General features: G+C 40.1%; 1 protein-coding gene across 6 annotated transcripts in view; it reads left to right on the forward strand.

Moving 5' to 3' along the window:
* EXPH5 (exophilin 5) overlaps positions 1-15,430 on the forward strand; it is a 76,232-nt gene that overhangs the window by 31,700 nt on the left and 29,102 nt on the right. The window lies entirely within an intron of this gene.

Raw genomic sequence — 15,430 nt, forward strand, 5'->3', positions numbered from 1 at the left:
GTATGATACTGGTGTAAAGATAGATATACAGACCAATGGAACAGAACAGAGAGCCCAGAAATAAATCCATACATATATGTCAACTGATCTTTTTTTTTTAATATTTATTTATGTATTTATTTTGGCTGCACCAGGCTCCAAGTTGCAGCATGCGGGCTTCTTAGTTGCAGCATGCAGACTCCTTAGTTGTGGCACGCGGACTCCTTAGTTGCAGCATGCATGCGGCATTTAGTTCCCCAACCAGGGATCGAACCTGGGCCACCTGCACTGGGAGCGTGGAGTCTTACGCACTGGACCACCAGGGAAGTCCTAATGTCAACTGATCTTTGACAAGAGTGCCAAGAATACACGAAGTACAAAGGATAACCTGTTCAACAAATGATGTTGGGAAAACTGGATATCCACATACAAAAGAATGATATTGGACCCTTGCCTTACCGCATACACAAATATCAACTCAAAAGGCTTACACATAAGACTGGAAACTGTAAAAGAAGAAGAAAACATAGGATAAAGTCTTTGACTTTCTTTCTTTTTTTTTTTGGTTTGTTTTTATAAATCCTACCAAACAAATTCTCCTACTGGTCTTCTCACAATTCAATTGAGTATGTGGAATCACTTGCTTTCATGCCTCAGCTAAAACTGAGACAGGCTGGGTCTCAGTATAACATCCTGTTACCCCTGCTTTAAAATGCTCTGTGGACATAGGCACACACAGCAGTATCTCTGGTTGTGGGGATTATGAGTGACTTTTTTTTTCAAGCTTTTCTGCAATTTTCAAGTCTTCTGTACTGAGTGTAACTTCACTTTAGTAATTAGAAAAACAATGAACTTAAAAATTGTACAACAGCAATCAAAGTCAGTTTTGTTGACATTAGAAATTTCCTGTCCCAACCCTGAAGAATTCCCTTGTAAAAAGATTTCTACATGTAGCTATGGCTGGCTGTTTTCATTATGCCCTTTCAGGAACACGCTCTAGTTTACCTCAAGTGATGGGTGGCACTCTATTGTAAGTCTGCAGTGGGGAATTAAGGAAACAATGGCCTAAGCTTGCACAACCAGTCCTTGGGAACAAGAACAGTGATCACAACATAGCAACATTCTGGTGCCAATCAACCAGGCTGGTAATCTACCAGACTTGTGGCTCAACTACTTTGCTCTGCTTTTCCCTGTTCACTTCCATGGCCATGGTTGATTTTCTTCTTGCAACTTTCCTTTCTGCTTCAGGGCTTCTGCCTATTCCAGACTCTGTTGCCTCATGGCTTCTACTTCTGGTACTGCTTAATGCCTTCTCAATGTCTCTCTCAGCCACTGTGTCACTTTAGTGTGTCTTACTTGTCATAATGATTTCAAGACATCTCAAGAGGAAGGATATGAATAAGTTGTTAATTACTCTCCAAAACAGAGCACATCAGTTAGGCAGCATTCTTTTTTTTTTTTGAATATTATTTTATTTTTTGTTTTATTTTATTTTTTTTATACAGCAGTTTCTTATTAGTTATCTATTTTATACATATTAGTGTATATATGTCAATCCCAATCTCCCAATTCATCCCACCACCACTGTCCCCACCCACCCCTTGGTGTCCATACGTTTGTTCTCTACATCTGTGTCTCTATTTCTGCCTTGCAAACCAGTTCATCTGTACCATTTTTCTAGATTCCACATATATGCGTTAATATACGATATTTGTTTTTCTCTTTCTGACTTACTTCACTCTGTATGACAGTCTCTAGGTCCATCCACATCTCCACAAATGACCCAATTTCGTTCCTTTTTATGGCTGAGTAATATTCCATTGTATATATGTGCCACATCTTCTTTACCCATTCATCTGTCAATGGCATTTAGGTTGCTTCCATGACCTGACTATTGTAAATAGTGCTGCAATGAACATTGGGGTGTATGTGTCTTTTTGAATTATGGTTTTCTCTGGGTATGTACCCAGTAGTGGGATTGCTGGGTCATATGGTAATCCTACTTTTAGTTTTTTAAGGAACCTCCATACTGTTCTCCATGGTGGCTGTATCAATTTACATTCCCACCAACAGTGCAAGGGGGTTCCCTTTTCTCCATACCCTCTCCAACATTTGTTGTTTGTAGATTTTCTGATGGTGTCCATTCTAACTGGTGTGAGGTGATACCTCATTGTAGTTTTGGTTTACATTTCTCTAATAATTAGTGATGTTGAGTAGGCAGCATTCTTGCTCATGTTTAGCTTTTGGGTCAATCGTGAATCCCTGGTTCAGTTGATTAGGGTCAGGAATGTGAAAAATTTTGGATCACATAACCCAAAGCATAGCAACTACCCATGACAATTTTGCTAGTGAAATAGGCTCCCAACGTATCATGGACTGCCCGTATGCTAGAAAAGCGGTCCATGTCTTTCAGACAGACCTACCACCATATTTAATTCATTACCTCTATGGTTTAATTGAGTCCTATTTTTGGATATCAGTAAAGGGGCCAGAATTTACAAAACAAAACAAGATGGAGAGAATCAGATATCCAGATTTATTTTTCTATGCTATACATTACTTCATCACATCCTACCTGAAAGAAAACAAATTTTTGCAAACAAATCCAAAGTGATTCAAAACCAAATAATGACTTTTAAAATTTAATGTCATTGTTAATAAAGAATAGACCACACCCATCTACAATACCAAGTAAACAGTTCTTTTCATTTCCACTTTTCTTCTGTAAAATACACCGGGCATTACTACTTCATTACAACTGACATTTCTTCTCATTTTTGAGAAATTGTTGACTGTTTACAGATTAAGTACAATTCCGTACCTCTTCTTGATGCACTGAGACATATTCATGTAAAGTACATAATAGCTTCTGATGTTACATTATCATTTTTATTGTGTAACAAAGCTTCATTTAGGACTTTTTTCCAAAGAGCCATTGAGATTTTATGATAAAGTATTTAATACATTATAAAGAATGATCACAATTTTTTTTTGTTATTGAGAAAGAAAAATTTAGATACTAGAATCTGAAAGTTAAAATGATAGTAATAATGCATAACAACAGTATTGCCAGTAAAATATCTTTTATATGTGTTAAGTTTCCATAAGTAAGTTACATAATTTGGAGTAGAGACAAGCATTTGTACTGCTGGCATTACTTCATTTCACCCCAGGTACTGATTTTGTTATAGAATTATTCTAGGAGTGCTTAAGAGTATGTTTGGGTAAATAAATGTAACTACATCTAGAGACAAAACTTAATAAGCTCTTCTGGATGAGATAATACCATAGATGAGATAAGCAGTTTGGAATAACTGATCAGAAGAGTAATAATTATCATTAATACCATTTAGCAGAGGGATTCAAGGGGAAATGTTCAAAGCAAGCCCTTTGGGATATGATTCTGCAGTAATTTCTGATGAGGTGGAATGTTGGCTTGTCAGGTCAGCAAGAAGCCCTTTAAAAAAAACCCAAGCTGATCATTGTGAGGCAAGTTTGCTAGAGAGCACTTGGAAAAGCAGCAGCCCTTTGGATAAGGATTACTTCAAGGGTTAACTCCTTTTGAAAATGTATTGCAAATTGTAATCCAAACCAGTGAGCTTTAATTGATGTCCACGTCAAACTTTCTTTGAATCGTGAAGTGGGTAATGGTTTGCAAGCCATGGACTTTCTGAACCTCCATTATCCCTGATGGGAACCCAGAGGTTCCCATGGTGGTGGCATTTAGGAAACCTCAAGCATTTTCTCAGAGTTCTGTGTCCCAAAGCAAAGACTAAATAGCCATTTGAGAACTATCTTTCTTTCCCCCTCGGCTTACATATTTGGTCAGTGTGTAGGTAGGGGTGTGGCGGAGGGAGTCTCATATTACAACATTAAGTTCCTTAATGTTAAAGCTACTTCCAAAATGTTGGATTTGAGTTGATTTTCTAACATCTTTAAGTTTTCATGATACAGAGAATGAATTAGTTAAGTACGATAATTGTGGGTATTGAGACAGTGAAGGCACTTTCTGCCTTCACTGCCTGGACCTGGAATGAAACTATGGGGGCATCACTTTCTTTCAACCTTGTAGAATTGCCTAGGCTCCTCTGAGAACGTTTCTCTTTCTGTATTTTTTTCCTGTCAGGACACATTATAAGAATTAACATTAAATTGCCTGAATATGTGAAAAAAAAAAAAAAAACATGCTCTGCATTCTTATTCATGAAAATGAAAGGATGCACCAGATTTGCACGAGAACAGTTGTCTTGCTACCTAACTCTATATAACTAACAGTGTAGAGAGTGTGGTCAAAATTTTGGATGTAGTTGTCTTTGAGAAGAAGCCATGAATAATATAATAAACAAAGCCAAGATGTTGAGGTAATATACTTTATCTATTGATCAAAACTTATTGGCTCTAACCTGCCTTGCAGTTGTCCTAGTAATATAACAGCCTTACAAGAGGCATTCATATCCAATTCTGTAGCTCTGAGCAGCTTCCCTAACATTCAACTTGAATTAACTAACCCTTGCCTTACAAGTTTCAGTGGAAGATGTCTAAGCATCTGTGTAAAGAGAATAAGTGAGAAGCAAAGGCTAAAAACTCTAGTTTTTAATTTTCTTGTATTCCTTTGTTGGGTTATTCAACAAATATTTAGTCACTGTTTGCTGTATGTTCAGAATGTCTGGCACTCTGCTTAAGGAGATGGCAATCCAGTGATGAGACACCCAGTGTGAAAAAAGTTCAGAGACAAGTGAGCATTGAATAATTCAGGCTCTGGAAAACAATCTGGAAATAACTGTACTCACTCAACACATGTTATCATGCTGGGTAGTGGGATCTGAGGCTAGGTAGAAGCCTAACTCTTTCACTTACCACTGTATAACCACAGGCAAGATTTTTCACACTTCATGGTTTCAACTCCTTTTACTGTAAAATGAATATAATAATACCTACCTCGCTGGGCACCCATAGTGATTAAATGAGATAGTGCATGTGGAAGCACCTAACAGAGTGGCTGTCACACAACACATGCTTAACATTTAATTCCAGGTGCACATCCCTCTGCAAGGAATGATGTGCTGTGACAGGGTGCAAGGTTCCCATAACATTCAGCAGCATCATGAAGGTACTAGATATAACATGAAATATTGTCTTCATCTTCCATAAAGTTATTGTTTGACAATAAATTCTCTTCTAGTTGTTTGACAATAAATTCTCTTCTAGTTGTTTTATTTTAATCATGTGATGGATCCAGAGTGAAGAAGCAGAAAGAAAGAGTGAAGGGAGTGAAAGGGCAATTGACATATGAGTACAATATGAATAATTGGGACTCTTCAGGCTGAAATACAGAGGCCCAAGGGAGACAGAGTTGGAATCTTATGAACTCTCAGACAGAGCTAAATATGGATTTGTTCACCATGTCTTGAAATATTAGGGTATACCCCTTGAAATATTAGCAAAAGCAATCTTAGCATGATAAAATGCAGGAAACCACCCTTGAGAACATCTAGTTCAAATCCTTCATATTATAGATGAAGAAATTCTGGTCCATAGAGAAGAGTTTCCCAAATTCTTACTCATTTGTTCATCAAGGGCTTACTGATCCCCTACTCTATATCAGACATCATTCCAGAAGACAGGGTAGGCAAGGTCTTTGCTCTTATGGATTATATTTTAATATAATAAATATAATAAAATAAATATAAAATAAATAAATATAAATAAAATAAATATAAAATAAATATAATAAAAAAGTAAATAAATGAAGAAGATGATGTGATGATAAATGAGATAAAGACAAGTAAACCAATTAATTTGATAGAAAGTGACTGTAGTTTTGGAGGGTCATGGAAGACCTTTCTAAGGATGTGACGTTTTAGCTAAGGCATAAATGATACAAAGGAATGGCCGTGAGACAAATAGGGAAGAGCATTCCAGGTGGAGAAAACAGCAAGTGCAAAGCCCAGTGGAACCAGCTTGGCTTGCTGGAGGAACAGAAAGAAGGCCAAGTGCTGAGTGGTGGGGAGAGGAGTATGAGAAAAGTGACAGATAAGGTAGAGAGCCAGATTCTGTACAGACTTGAAGACCAATGGAGTTTGGACTTCTAAGCATGATTGGAAGCTCCTGGAGAGATTTAAGCAGGGGAGTGGAATGCATAATGTAACTAACTTTTTAAAAATGTCACTCTGGCTGCTGTGTGGAGCCTGGATGGAAGGGAGGTCAGAGTGGAAGTAGGCAGAGAAGTAGGGAGTTCTGGTGTTTGTCCAGGTGAGAGATGGTGGTGGCTTGGGCCATGGAGGTGGCCATGGAAATACTGCTACTAGCTAGACTACAAATTCCAGGAAGGCTTGGAGCTGTCTCTTTTGTGCACTTTTATATTCCAAGCTTCCAGAACAGTGCCTGGAACGTAATACCTACTCAAAAAATATTAGTTGAATAAATGAGTGAATAGTTACTTTCTGAAGTTAGACTTGAATCAGGTTTAAGATAAGTAAAAGTGTAAGTTCTTCTCAGTTCATGTATGTTTGCCTTAATAGAGTTTAAAACAGTAAATGTTCTTTAGACCTTCGACTAAAATCAGTGCAATGTTCTTAGCGAATCATGGCCCAAACCCTGGCATCAGCCAATGCATTCAGTGAAGTGTGAGGTCCAGTCCAGTGACGTCAATAAGTCTTACCCAGCGCCCCCCCAACCCCCAGCCCCCCACCGCTGTCTTGAGCATGGCATTTAGACTGTGTTTGTGGAATCTGCAATGCAAGGTTTGGTTTTCTCACACTCCTGCTATTAATTTAAGTGCAACTTGGAGATCCAAGAGGGGTAGGTGGCCCATGATAAATAATTAATGCTTTTGAGTTTCTCTACAGGAAAAGGAAAACCTAAGGGTAATTCTCTTTACTGCCTGCTATCTACCTCTGTTGAGGAAGGTGATACACAAATTCCATTCCCCACTCTCCATCCATCCACCCCTTTACTGCCTGTTCTGTCATTTTGCAGATCGCACTCACTTAGTATTTCATTTGTGCCAGAACAGGTATATGGGCCTTACATGTATTAACTCACTTAATCCTCACAAAAACCCCATGAGGTATTGTTATTACCCTTATCCCTACTTTACAGATGAGAAAACAGAGACACAGAGAGGTTTAAATCACACAGTTAATAAAGATCAGGGACAGCATTCAAACCAGTCAGTCTGACATTAATTTACCCTCTCGGTATTTTAATTTCCTCATTGGTAGAATGAAATAAAAGTATCTACCTCACAGAGTTCTTGTAAAGATTAAATTAATTAATATAAGTAATCATGCCTGGTCTAGAATTAGCATCATATAAATCTTAGTTATGACTAGCTTTCCAGTATTATTCCTATGGAGAAATTACGTTTCACATACATGATTTTTTGTATGTGCAGGGTCACCTCTCTCACTTATGTCAAATACTGACTGAGTTGCTTCACAGCGATGAATGTAGAACTCATTCATTACCCCAGAAGTTGAGCAAATATGTATTGATTGATCCTGGGTCAGAGACCGTGCTAGGCCCTGGGGCACGAAGAGAAATGAGACACAATACCTGTCCTCAAGGAGCTGACAGAGAGTGAAACCAACAGGAGCATGACAAGCAATTCAATACAGTTTGGCAAATATAGAGGTGACAATGGATGTTTTCCCAGGTGGTTTGGGTAAAAGGTATAAATAGATTAAGAAAGAAATAAGACAAACCTAAGAAGACAGAAAGCCCTGAGGCCAGATGAGGGGCTGGCACTTAAACTCTTAGTTTGGCCTTGGTGTGTACAGCTCGTCTTTTCTGTGGCACCTTCCTTAGAGTGATTAATCAGTAAGAAATGACTCTCTGTGATCTGAACCAGTACAGGAAGTATACATCCTTCATGTTACTTAGATTATTTTTTCCTTTTGTTGTGACTTTGTGTCACATGAGAATAAGCATTCAAGAAGATTGCACAGGTCAATTTTTTTTATATATATATTTATTTTTGGCTGTGTTGGGTCTTCGTTTCTGTGCAAGGGCTTTCTCTAGTTGTGGCAAGCGGGGGCCACTCTTCATCGCCGGTGCGCAGGCCTCTCACTATCGCGGCCTCTTGTTGCGGAGCACAGGCTCTAGACGCGCAGACTCAGTAGTTGCGGCCCACAGGCTTAGTTGCTCCGCGGCATGTGGGATCTTCCCGGACCAGGGCTCGAACCCGTGTTCCCTGCATTGGCAGGCAGATTCTCAACCACTGCACCACCAGGGAAGCCCAGGTCAATTTTTTAAATATAGAAAAGGTTGTCTTTTATTTTAGGTTGGTTCAATGACAGCCATTCAGGGAGATTAAATGGGCTTTATTATCTAGCTTGGCTTGAATGCTGGTGCCATTATTTCCTGCCACTCTTTGTTTTTGTTGTCTCCTGCTTGCATCACTTTTCCTTATCTGAGCTTCCCTTCCTCTAGACTTCCTTCTATGTTTTAACTTTTCTATGATCAAAAGAACACATTTTTTCAATACACCTGCTTGCTTTTTTCTAATCTCTGCCCTTTCTGAGTCTTGGCTATGGGCTGAGCCAAAAAATAGCCTCTGATATCAGGGGCCATGGCTGTCAAAAAACAATTCTTTTCAGCAAACAGGGAGAGGAGAGGCCAGGACCTGGATTGTAAAGCTGCTGTTACAACCACTGAACAAGGGCTTTTGCATTCTTTACTTTTCCTCTTCCTGGCTGAGAACTCATAGTAGTTGTCCTAAAGCTTTCCCTAGATCATGAGTGATAAGAAATCTGGACCTGGAAGTATCACCTTTCTGGAGCAGGAAAACAAAAGGGCAACACTTTCCCAAGATGGTGAGTTTCCTTGGGGTTTCAGGGTTTGAAAGGTCCTTGCTTGGACAGACTGATCCTGTGTCTGCTATGACACTAACTCAGTGTTTACGCTGCGACTTGGACACAGTTCCCACCCCGTGCACTCATTTGTGCTTTTCTGTGTGTTGTGGTTGCTGGGCAATATAAAACAAAAATGTGTTTGAATTCCTGTGTGGGAAGCAAACTTTAATGCTGCTTTGATCTCCTACAATTCAAATGACAAATCCACTTTTACAGGATTCGGTGTAATTGAACAATTCGTTCTAGGGTTTACTGATGACTGAACCTGTGAGACTAGGATAGGGTGAGGGATTTGGGGAATATTTGGGAAGCGGTCCTCGAAGGCAAGAGCATATGGTTGATAGAGATAAGGATGCTTAGCTGCCTGGAAGGCAGAATAAGGTGTAATAAGATGGGTCATGTACCCGGAAGGTCAGCGAAGCAAACTGATACGTGTATAGAAACCAAGGAAATAAGAAAAGTGGAGAAAAAAATGTGAATTGAGGAGATGAAAGGAAGGTGAGAACAGCCAAAAGTGGAATTGATGCCCTTGGCAAGAGGAGATGATAAGGGAACAATTTTGAGAAATTTGAGATTTTTCTGACAAGAAAATAGAAGCTGTAATTCCTATTTTCTGGTCTGGGGAATTTGTTTGCTTTCAACATTTGTCTGACTGTTCTCAATCACATTTGAATACTCATTGTCACCTTTTTAATTGGGAAAAATCACTTTGAGCTGATATCAATTGCATTGTTTATTAATGGGGTTAATAGTACCCAGAGACAGTGAGATAGGTCATGAGGCCATGGACTTGCAAATGAGGCATGAGTACCCATCCCAGTTCTCCAGCTCCAGCCTGCTGGCCTCTGTAAATGAGGACAGCAATACCTGTGCAGCATTGTGAGGATTATGACTGCAGAATCCTGGGAGAGGGTGGGTGCTCAATATATAGCATCTTCCCTTATTATCTGTTATTGCTATTATTTCATCTGAAGACAGGGAGATTGACCTGATTATGCTTTAAACCCCTTTTCAGTTTTATAAGATTTCTCAATGATTTAATTCTGATGTGAGAATGATGAGTCTTTTGACCATACATTTTGTTTATTTATTTATTTTTGGCTGTGTTGGGTCTTCGTTGCTGCATGTGGGCTTTCTCTCTAGTTGCAGCGAGCAGGGGCTACTCTTCGTTGTGGTGCACAGGCTTCTCATTGCAGTGGCTTCTCTTGTTGCGGAGCACGGGCTCTAGGCGCACGGGCTTCAGTAGTTGTGGCATGCAGGCTCAGTAGCTCTGGATCGCAGGCTCTAGAGTGCAGGCTCAGTAGTTGTGGCACACAGGCTTAGTTGCTCCACGGCATGTGGGATCTTCCCAGACCAGGGATCAAACCCATGTCCCCTGCATTGGCAGGTGGATTCTTTAATCACTGCACCACCAGGGAAGTCCTGACCATACATTTTGGTCAGGACTTCTCATCATTTCCTGAGAAGATTTACTGAGAAGATATCTTCCAGATAATCTCATCTGTGTCCATTTTTTAAAATTGTGCATAACAAACCATCCCAAAGCCTAAAGGCTTAAAATGACTTCAGTTTATTAGCTCACAATTCTAAGGGACAGCCATTTGTTCTGGGCTCAGCTGGGTGGTTCTCCTAGTCTTGCCTGGGATCACTCCCTTGGCTCCAGTCGTCTGGCAGCTGGATGGCATCTGGATGGTCTAAGAAAGCTTCACTCACATCTCTGGCAATTGGTGATAGCACTCTGCTGGGTCCTCCTCTGCACATGAACACATCCTCCAGGAGGCTAGCCCCCGCTTCTTCAGACCAGAGAATCAAGATTCCAAGAGGGAGAGGGCAGAAGCTGCAAGGCTTCTTGAGGCCTAGGCTCAGAAGCCTCACAATTTCACTTTATCATTTTCAATTGGTCTAAGCAAGCACAAGGCCAGCCCAGATTCAAGGGGGCAGAGGAGGGACAAAGTCACTCCACGAAGGAGTATACCTTCTGCCATGAAAGGAACCATGGACGCCTGCTTTGTAAACAACCTACCGTGCCTTTAACTCTCTTTCACAGGTGACAAAGGCAAGAGAGTTAAATATTTGGCCAAGATCACCAGCTCTTTCTACTATTTGATGGCAGCTCAAGAACAGGCCAGAGTTTGGTTCTCAGGGAGCAGACAAGTGGGGCAAAAGACTGGAAGATAAAGAGACAACTGTGTATCATTTACTGAGCACATTCTCAATGGTTAGTACATAATTAGTCATCAAAATAGAGATGAGGACAGAGACCTGCTCAGAAAAAGGTGGACAAAGAAAAGTGAGTAGCAAAGGTCGGCAAGGGCACAGTGGGGGAGTACAAGGAAGATGGGGAGATGGGTTCATTACTCAAGGATGGAAAACAAAGGAAAAGAAATTTAACATAGAAGGAGGAACCTCAGAGGACAGACTCATTCAGCAGGTGCTAGAATGGAAAAAGACAGCACACAGCAGACTAAGATTCCTGTGAATGAAGAAAGAGCATTTTGACTTGGAGCAGAGGGCTGGGACTACGGCCCAGCAAGAAAAGACCTGATTTAGTTTAGTCAAGTTAATCAGCCTAGGGGGTAGAACAAATTACATGTATAGACAGCAGTCCCTTGTGATATGTTGAGTCAAGCTGCACTAATGAAGCAAATAATCTGTGTACTGGTGATTTATCTATATGTATGTTGTATGTCCTTTGTAACCTTGAGGTTATTCTCTTGGGTATAAAGTGGACCGTGTGCTCTAAATGACTGGCTGAATATATAACAAACCAAAATAGATGAGGAAGAGCCCTGTACAGGCTGGCCATGAACTTGGTTCAACTCCATTTGCAAGCAACTGTTACCTCTCTCAGACTAAGGCTAGCTGAAACTTAAAATATTGTCTTTTTAAGTTTCATACATCAAGATACCCCTGCTTTGTGTTCAGGTTTTTTTTTTCTTTTTTGCTAATGTTGAGCTAATTTGATGTTTTATTTTTTAAGTAAATAAATGAGTCTAAACCACTGGTTTTACAGTTGGTGTGCTCCTTTTAGTACAAGAAGCTCAGTCAACCATTGCAAGTGTACAGACTGTATTTTATAGTGCACAGGGCTTATGGGAATATAAAGCTTAAGGCGGTAAATTACTGATGCCTAGAGTAATACCTAGAGTAGACTTTTATGTCATTCATAGTTTCCCTTCCTGGGTTATCCTTACTTCAAGGGCCAGAACTATTTATGTTTACTTATTTAGTAACACGTAAACACAATGCCAGTTTTTACTACCTTACCCTTGAATCTTCTCACTCTTGGCTGTACATGTTCACCCACTTCCCTGACAACCTTGGAATACTTCTGCTTTAAAAGCCACTGGATTTCTTCAAAATCTTGCCCTTTCATGTATCTACATATAACCACTATATGGTTTTATATATAGTGACAGTAGTTAATAACACTGTATTGAATATTTCAAAGTTGCTAAGAGAGTAGAGATCTTAAAAGTCCTCATCACAAGAAAAAAGTTTGTAACTATATGTGGTGACAGATGTTAACTAGACATCTGTTGTGGTGATCATTTCACAGTATATACAAATATTGAATCATTATGTTGTACCCCTGAAACTAATGTTGTAAAATAAAGTTTTTAAAATTAAATAATAATGTCAATTATACCTCAATAAATTTGAGATACATCCTTCAGGCCGTATGTCATCTTCTTAGGGAAATATTTGCTTCTGCCTCATATAAGCAGGGCCCCTTGTTATATGCTCTTATAACACCTGTTTAATTTTTTATTGTTTGTCCCCACTCCTACCCCAACAGAATGTAAATTCCATGAGGGCAAGGACTTGACTTGTTCACCGCTCTTTGCCCAGAGTTCAAACATGTGTTGAATGAAGAAATCATACTTACCACTCTTTGTTATCTTATATTTGTATAATTATTGGACTCATATCTGTCTCTCTCATTAGGCGGTAAGCTCTCTAGGATAGTAGCTATATCAGCTCTGCTTGCCATTGTATCCCTGCATCTTCTCTGCAGGAGGCTTTCCACAAATATATATTTAATACATTTTATTACAACCATGTGAAACGTGCAGAGGAAAAGATCACATCAAAAGGGCAATACCGGGGCTTCCCTGGTGGCGCAGTGGTTGAGAGTCCGCCTGCCGATGCAGGGGACACGGGTTCGTGCCCCGGTTCGGGAAGATCCCACATGCCGCAGAGCGGCTGGGCCCGTGAGCCATGGCTGCTGAGCCTGCGCCTCCGGAGCCTGTGCTCCGCAACGGGAGAGGCTGCAACAGTGAGAGGCCCGCGTACCGCGAAGAAAAAAAAAAAAAAGGGCAATACCGATTGCATTAGGATTGTGAAAATATGACTGATATTTTTCTCTATCTACAAGAAACATTATAATGTAAAATGATAATATAAATAAAAACTCACATTAAAAAGAAACATATATTGTACTTATAGAATAAACATAATTTTACAAAAATTAAAAGTGGAATTGATACCTGTAATTACTGTATTCTAAGAGACCGGGTGTTTGATTTTTTTCCCTAGTGTGTCTAAATGGGTGCATCATTTTCACATAGATATAAGCACAGATAAAATGTTGTACTTTGTTTTTTCTGCTTCATGTTATGTCACATGCTACATTGCCTGAGTAATTATTTTTAGCAACTGCATAATGTTCAGTTAAATTAATGTACTTTGCGGGGGGTGGGGAGTGGGAGGGTATTTCTTTAAGATACATGTCCTGGAGTAGAATTCACACTGTCTGAGTATTCACATAGAGGTACAGATTTCTGACTTCATTGGCCAAATGTTAACAAGAAACAGTCAGTGATGGATTTGAGTGCAAGTGTGGAATGAGTGCTTGAGATGAAATTAAATGAAGTGTGATTATTTTAAAAGAGACTCAATGTTATATGGAGGCTTTAGAAAAAAATAATAAAGTTACGTTTATTAGAGAGTTCCTAAGTCGGGTAGCTTGACTGTCCTCTGAAATGAGAAGGATGTGTTGAGAAGGGGGCAGGGATGCTGCTGAATGTTGGGGTCTGATAATTTGGAAGGGTTTTTGAGGAACTAGAGGTCATGTACAAATGTGGGACATTAGGGAATTTCCTGGACATCCAGTGGTTAGGGCTCAGCACTTTCACTGCCTGGGGCCCGGGTTCAATCCCTGGTTGGGAAACTAAGATCCTGCAAACTGTGAGGTGTGGCCAAAAAAAAAAAAAAAAAAAATATATATATATATATATATATATATATATGTATGTATGTATATGTGTGTGTGTATATATATATATATATATATATATATATATGACATTAATAAATGAGGTAGTAACAAGTTGGAGGCAGCCAGTACTGGTTAGAAACTGGTACTTGTGGTCTCTTAGTCTGTTAGTAAGAATAGTAGCAATAGAGACAGGAGTGACCAGGTGTCAGAGGGATGGCAATGGCAAAATGGGAGGCACCAATGCAAATTATGCGGATTAGACATGATGACTGTTGCGTAATGCTTTTCAAAATGCAAGTCTGGGCAGGATGGCCTCTGGCTTCCCTCTTGATTATTTTATAAAATGACAGTATCATAGCCCCAAGCAGGAGCCTGACTTGCAACCATCACAGTTCATTGCCTTTAACCCCAAATTAGCCATTCTGCAGCTGTCTTGCTCACCACTTTCTTAGGAATACAAACTCTCTAACACTTGTGCTTCACAGAGGACCCTGGATAAAAGGCAACTGCGGAGTCACATGAACTTCTTTCCAAAACAGCAGAACTGGGGCTTCCCTGGTGGCGCAATGGCTGAGAGTTCCCCTGCCGATGCAGGGGACACGGGTTCGTGCCCCGGTCCGGGAAGATCCCACATGCCGTGGAGCGGCTGGGCCCGTGAGCCATGGCCGCTGAGCCTGCATGTCTGGAGCCTGTGCTCCGCAACGGGAGAGACCACAACAGTGAGAGGCCCGCGTACCGCAAAATAAATAAATAAATAACAGCAGAACTTCTCGAGCTTGGGGCCCAACAACAAGCCTGGCTTTTTCATCAGAGCTTTGTCAAACTGACCACTTGATGAAATTTGTCATTATGTTCTTCAGACTCCCCTTTCTGCTTTATTTGCCTCAGTCCAGGGCAGTCTCCCTCTGGATTGAATATTCTCTCATTTCCAAACAGTTCTAGGGTCCTCCTGAAATGAAGCAAATGATCTGCTTTAAAAAAAAAAAAAAATCACAACTCATGATTTAACTAAGGACTTAGAGCAACATTTTCATTTGAAAGAAGACTAAGCAGGTAAGGGCAGGGGAGAAGGAAAAATAAATAATGGCAGAATTTCAGTTCTGGCACTCTGGAAGTGTGCATCAGACACATCTGTGCTTTGGATGACCTTTCCTATCCATCTCAAATCGCACTGCCCTTACTACTGAGCATTAGCCATGTCCTCATTCATGGGCTTTTGTGTCTGTGTGTTTAAAGAATTCCATTATCTAAGACCATTACATTCAACAATTTCTTTTCTGCATGTAAGCTTTTCTCTTTGACCACTGAATGGGCAAGTAAGGACACTATCTGTTATATTCACCATTGAATCCCCATTGCCTACATTGCTCAATAA

The sequence above is a fragment of the Delphinus delphis genome, chromosome 8 (genome assembly GCF_949987515.2).
Source record: "Delphinus delphis chromosome 8, mDelDel1.2, whole genome shotgun sequence".
Taxonomy (NCBI): Eukaryota; Metazoa; Chordata; class Mammalia; order Artiodactyla; family Delphinidae; genus Delphinus; species Delphinus delphis.